This window comes from Chlorocebus sabaeus, chromosome 8, assembly GCF_047675955.1.
Source record: "Chlorocebus sabaeus isolate Y175 chromosome 8, mChlSab1.0.hap1, whole genome shotgun sequence".
NCBI lineage: Eukaryota > Metazoa > Chordata > Mammalia > Primates > Cercopithecidae > Chlorocebus > Chlorocebus sabaeus.
In genome coordinates, this window is record NC_132911.1 from 142,750,932 (window position 1) to 142,757,419 (window position 6,488).

Genomic DNA, 6,488 nt, shown 5'->3' on the forward strand with positions numbered 1-6,488 from the left:
CAAGTACCTAGATGATGGGACAATGTCAAGACTCAGTAGTTAGGCAACCAGTAAAGGCTAAAAGATGAGAATTCATATAGGGAAAGACTAAGTTTCTGGAGACTTTTTGGGAAGAGACTTCTTGCCATGGTGCGAAGAACGTCTGTCCAGATGCTACTTGGCAATTTCCAAACAAGGATTAATAAGGAATGGAGGGATGGAGGGATCCAGAGATCATCTGTTTCCCATAACATTGTGTTTTTAGTTTAATGGTGGTCTCGGTAGTAAGAGTCCTTGGATCAGGAGCCTGGGAAGTGTGAAGGCTTTCTGTCTACTCCTAAGCTGTGTTCTTTCCTTGTAGCAGAGGAAGCACTTGTTTCCATGAGGGATTTGCATGGATGGGGCCTGCAGTTTACTGGCCAGGCAAATGACACTATAAAGTAGCCTCTTATTGTGATTCTTTTCAACAAAAGGGGTTAACAAGATAGTTCCCAGCCCACAGATTCCATTATCAAAGCTGGTGATTATGAAACTGAAGGCTGTGGAGTGATATGAGGGTTGGAAGGAGATAGAAGCTGTTGATCCCTGGAAGGACAACTTACCTTCTGTGGGAATCTTATAAACCAGGAGGTGCTAATGTTGCTTGCTGGTGGTCATCCCTACTCCTCACCTAGGCTCTAGCAGGATTGCCTGGTCTTGGTTATTAATCAGTCAAAATCATCACCTCCTATAGGACACCTAATTGACACTTGCAACTGGCACTTTCTGACTAACAGATATTGAGGACTCTAAAGGGTATTTGCTATTGCCATGATTCACTTCACTGATTCAGTTAATTTGTCTCGTGTGTGTTAAGATACACATTTTTGTGCTTTGGGGGTTTGACTTAATATATATTGACTTACAGTTGTCTTCTAATATCAAATCTTAGCCACTGTCTTTTAAGACGTCTCCCTCTCTCCTTCAGGTAATCCATTTACAAATGTATCAGGCCACTTTTGCCTACAACTTACTGTTCTGTTCATGTATATTTACATTTATCTGCCCGCCATTTTGGATATTTTCTATTTGTCCTTAAGTTCAGCAATCTTCCTCTACAATCTCATCTTTACATCCACTGTGATTTCTATGTGCACATAAAATATGTGAAGACTTAATCTTTAAAAGTTCTAGATCATTCTTGCCACGCATGTCCTAGATATAACTTTTCAATACCTGGAACACAGTTATAACAAGTTACATAACTTAATGTTATCTATCTCTGCTTATAATTGAGTTTTGTTCATTCACCTTATATACAAGGAAGACTGGTTCCTAATATATTCTCAAGGTTGAGTACTGGGTTGGCCCATTTCTTATACCCATCTGAAATCTAGATTCAAACTAAGATAGTCTAAGGAAGCAAATGCTGCTTCTCGTCCCTCATTTTAGGCTCATTTGGAACTGCATCTTTATGAGGAAATGTCTATTGAAATGGTATGCGGTAGAGCTTCAGAATTTGAGCAGCTTACCTGTATCTACTCATGCGGCTATTGGTCCTGTCTCACAGAAGAGAAGTAATGGACTAGTCAATCATGGGGCACATTACCTTTGAGCATGCATTTCCCAGGTACAGTACTAACTTGCTGTCTTCTGCGTCCAGTCAATGGGAGAACTTGGTAGAAGACTGAGTATGGGAGGAAAGGAAGTGTCAAGGTGCTTCACAGCCTCATTGTTTCAGGCCCCACTTTAGAATCTGTCTCCAGCTTCATGAAACAGGACAATAATGGTGTCATGTTCCAGGGCGAAGCTCTACCTTTGGGCTTCAAATCCTCAAGTGTTCAATCAGCCTGGGAGTGGCTGCAAATGAGTAGTCTTTCCTGGAGACCAGGCACATTATTTTGCATAGAATTTTGATTCATAGTATTATAAGTAACTACAATATCTCCTCAGGAATAGGTGAGGGAACATTCAGCTTTCCTCTAATTGTTTAATATCAAACTATTCTAGATGTCTGGAATTGCACATACCTTATCCATATTCAGGGCTAGCTCTTATGTTTCCTCCATGTAGGTAAAATAAGGAAAAATGTCTTATAGTTTAAAAACATATACCTTGCCTCTGTGAACCTCTGAATTAGACCTATAAGTCTTAACAAGGATGTTTTGTAGTTTCATCATGGGACTGTACTTCAAAGAGGATTTGGTTTGTACCTCTCCCCAGAAATACTAAGCAATTTCCTAATACTAAAAGACTAGTGGACATTTGGGGCCATGCACATGTTGTAGCCTATGAGATGGCTTGCCTATCAAATAAGCTCAGCCTTCCCTGGGCTTTTCAGGAGCATATTCTAGATTGCTGATTCAGGAGGTTCTGAAGTCCAGGTAGTGTCACTTCCTGCAGTGAATTCCAGGTTTAGTTCTTATTAATATGAAATAGACTAAACTTGCCACTTGTCTTTGTCCTTGACATTGACTTTGTTCATTAGTAGGACAGTCTCAGATGGGCAGCAGTGGGAAAAGGAGATAGAGAAGGCTTTAAACTGAAGAGGGGCAATGTTGTCCATTTCTCTCAGGCAAGCCTGGTTCAGAAGATGGTTGAACAAAAACAGCCTGTGTGACCACTTGATGTTGTGCTCAATGAAACTGTGTGGTCTACTGTCCTGGTCTTTCCCTCCACTTTGTTACTAGATTCACAGGTCTTTGGTTGGTTATTTACGATTGGGTATAGGGTCCAGATTCAGGAATTTATGTTCTTGTAATTTCCTTCAGCAAAGTTACTGGCAAACCAGTGTAGAAACTCTTAATTCCTGCAGAGATCAAGGGTTGGAGCATGCTATGAAAAACATTAAAAATACAAGTCATTTTAATCTCCCTGTAAACATGTCTACTGTATGAGAAATGTATACTTAAATACATAGTAAAAACTAGATCACTTCAACTTTCTAGATTCAGGGATACATGTATAGTTTGTCACATAGGCATATTGCATGATGCTGGAGTCTAGAGTGTAAATGACCCTATCACCCAATTACTGAACCTAGTACCCAATAGGTAGCTTTTCAGCCCTTGCCCCCTCTCCTAGTAGTCCCCAGTGTTTATCATTCCTGTCTTTATGTCCATGTTGTACCCAGTGGTTAGCTCCTGTTTACAAGTGAACATGTGGTATTTGGTTTCCTGTTCCTGTATAATTTGCTTAGGATGACAGCCTCCAGCTGCATCCGTGTTGCTGCAAAGCATGATGTCTTCAACTACTGCTTTGTCCCTTCTAGCTTCATAGACTTCTGCCAGTTGCAGACACCATTGCTTCTATGAATTACCCTGTGGGATTTTTTTGTTGTCTTTTTTTTCTTTTTAAAGCTTGATTTTGTTCCTGGCTTTATTTTTCCAAGGCTGTACTAGAAATGTTTTGCATGAGCCCTGATCTTGTTGCATTGTTGAAGAAATACACTGTCACCTATGACCGACTTAGCTATATAACTGATGGAAAGGGAGAATGGGAATTAAGCAGGGTCATCTAACAGGGTCTGACTCTTCAGGACTCTAAATGATATCGGAGAGTCTCCAATTAGATGTCTTCTCTGGAGATACCTTTTTCTCCATTATGTAGGACAGGGATGATCAAGCTGACTATGAATGAACCTCCAGTATCATGAATAAGAATGTTCTAGCCAGTTGCAGACACCATCACTTCTATGACAGTCATTGTGACTAGTTGTCATGCCCAAGCAGACCCCAAAGGCAGCCAGGCTTGTCCTTGATGCCACCTCTGATTTTTTTCCTGGGATTCCAGTGCTGGGCAGACATCAGGGATGACATGGGCGAATGTGAAACTATGGCTCACAAGGAATCCTCTATCGATGGGAAGAATGCTTTTAGTTTCACATGTTAAGGTTCACACAAATACAGACTATCTGACATGGCGACTACATAATCGGGTTTCTCTACAGATTTAAGACAAGTAGGTAGGAACAAGCCGCCCTGAAAGAGACTAGCAGACTAAAATTCTGGTACAGAGGAAAGGATTCCAACAGATACGGCCTTTCCCCATTCTCTTGACACGAGCAAGTGCTACAAAACAGCGGTGCTTTGCATTTTTTTAAATGAGTATTTCTTAAATCCCCTATTCAGAAAAGTTGGATATGTTTTTCCCCTATGGCAACATTAGCAATGCACGGTTGAATCTGGTACTTCTGGACGTGCCCAGGTTTACACGGTTCATGTAACTAGAGTCTGAAGTTCTATGACAGGATTTCTGCAAGCTGGAGACATGGGATGCTGATAGCATGGCTCAGTCCACATCTGAAGGCCTGAGAACCAGGGGATCTACTGGACTAAGTGCTAGAGTCCAAAGGCTAAAGAAACTGAAATTATTTCACAATAGTGTATCCCAGTTCCAGGGAGAGAGTGAATTTGCCTTCTCTCAATTCTATCCAGACCCCAGCTGGTTGGATGGTACCCACTTACATTGAGGGACAGACTTTGCACAGTCAGACTCACATGTCAATCTCCTCTGGAAACACCTACAGAGATACCTAAAAAGAATGCTTTACCAGTTATTGAAGTATCCCTTAACCCAGTCAGATTGACACCTAAAACTAACCATCAAAAGTCTACCCTTATCAAATTAGCACCTGTAAACCTCTCTTTAAGATATCTAACTTCTGAATAAAGACAATAAGGTAATTGTTTCACTTAATATGATACAAGTGTCATGCATAAAACTAAAAATGCACTAATGCCTTAGAGAAGGTAGAGTTCTTGGATGATTTTTATGATACCCCATAACTTAAATACTATGATGAATAATTAATATGCAAACACAACATAAAGTCAAATCTTCCAAGATAAAGGAATAAGAGGAATGAAAACAAAGGTATTTGCTTTATGCATATATATACACAGAATAAGGAAGAAGATATGCATGACAGCTAGTCTTCCTGTAATTGGTCGGGTGTTCATAGCTGACATTTATAACCAGGTTATTTTACTTCCCATTCTGTATTTTCTTTACCTCCCAGATGTATCTCAATTGGTCATGGTTCTTTACCTGATGGGGCAACCCAAATTTTTATTCTCAGTCTGGACCATTCCTAGTCTTTCCTGGATAGGGTTGCTGTAATTTTCCAATGACATTAATCACAGGGCATGGTAACACTAAGATGTTCTAAGGGCTTTCCGGTATTCCAGACATACTCTTCCTTAATTCCATTGTGGAATAGCATTTTGATGTCCCCTTGGCAGTTTGGATTAGTTCCCCCAGCCAATGCTAACTCCTGTCTTAGCCTGTTGACTGAGGTATGAGAAGCCCAGATGGTGGGGTGGCAGTCTTGTCTTATAGTTCAGTGAAATCATTGTCTCCTGGTGGAAGCATTCCTCCCTCTGAAACTAAGGACCTCTAGGCTAACAGAGCATAAATTTGTAGGAACAGGAAGCAAAAGCTTTGCAGTTGAGTGGTCACCATGGGTAATGGTGAAGCAGTACCGTTCCCCATGTCCACTCCTTGATTCCTGAACCCTGTGAATCCTGGCTATCAGAGTTCCATTTCAATATGCTATTATATTGGATGCTGGTTCAGAGCATATACAGTCTTCTGAAGAACCTTGCCCTACCCCTATGAAGTACTGTCACCTAGCTGGAACTGGAAATGTTTTGAAAAGGTTTTTCTGCTATTAAGCCAGCTGTTTTAGGATGGTGGGGAACATGGTAACACCAGTGACTTCCATAAACACGGGCCCGTTGCTGCACTGCTTTGGCTGTGAACTGATCCCTTGGTCAGAAGCACTGCCATGTGAAAGGCCATGATGGCAGACAAGGCGTTCTGTGATTCCATGGATAGTATTTTTTGGAAGAAGCATTGTATGCAGGGAAAGCAAGTCCACATCCAGAGTAACTGTCTATGCCAGCAAGAACAAGATGCGGCCCCTTCTATGACAGAAGTGGTTCAATGAAATCAACCTGCTGTCAGGGAGCTGGCTGATCACCCTGCGGAATGGCTCCATACTGGGGGCTCAGTGTTGGTCTCTGCTGCTGTCAGATTGGGCTCTCAGTGGAAGAAGTCAGTTGAGCCCACGTACAACCTCGATCTTTGCCACCATGGCCACTCTTAGTTCATTGAGCAATTAGTGGTGGCTGGGAGAAGAGGCTAACTAGTATCCACAGAATGGGTCCTTTCTATCCACCTGATTGTTAAAGTTTTTCTCTGCCAAGATCACTCCTCGGTGAGCATCCACATGGGACACAAGTATCTTTATATCCTTTGCTTATGCAGATCTCTCCATGTACCATTTCCCTAAGTTTGTCAATTTTCCAATTGATCATCTAGCCAAACCACGGGCTGCAGCACATCTGTCCATTTCTCCTTCCAAAGTGCACAACCAAGTGATTCTGCCCATCAGGAAAACTTCCTTCACCATTGTCCTTCAAGGATGTCCCAGAAAGGGGCTATAGTTATCCACTTATGGGTGGTGCCTTCATATCGTGCAGAACTATTTGTAGACCAGGCCTTTGTCTCCTGTCAACTGATCGTAG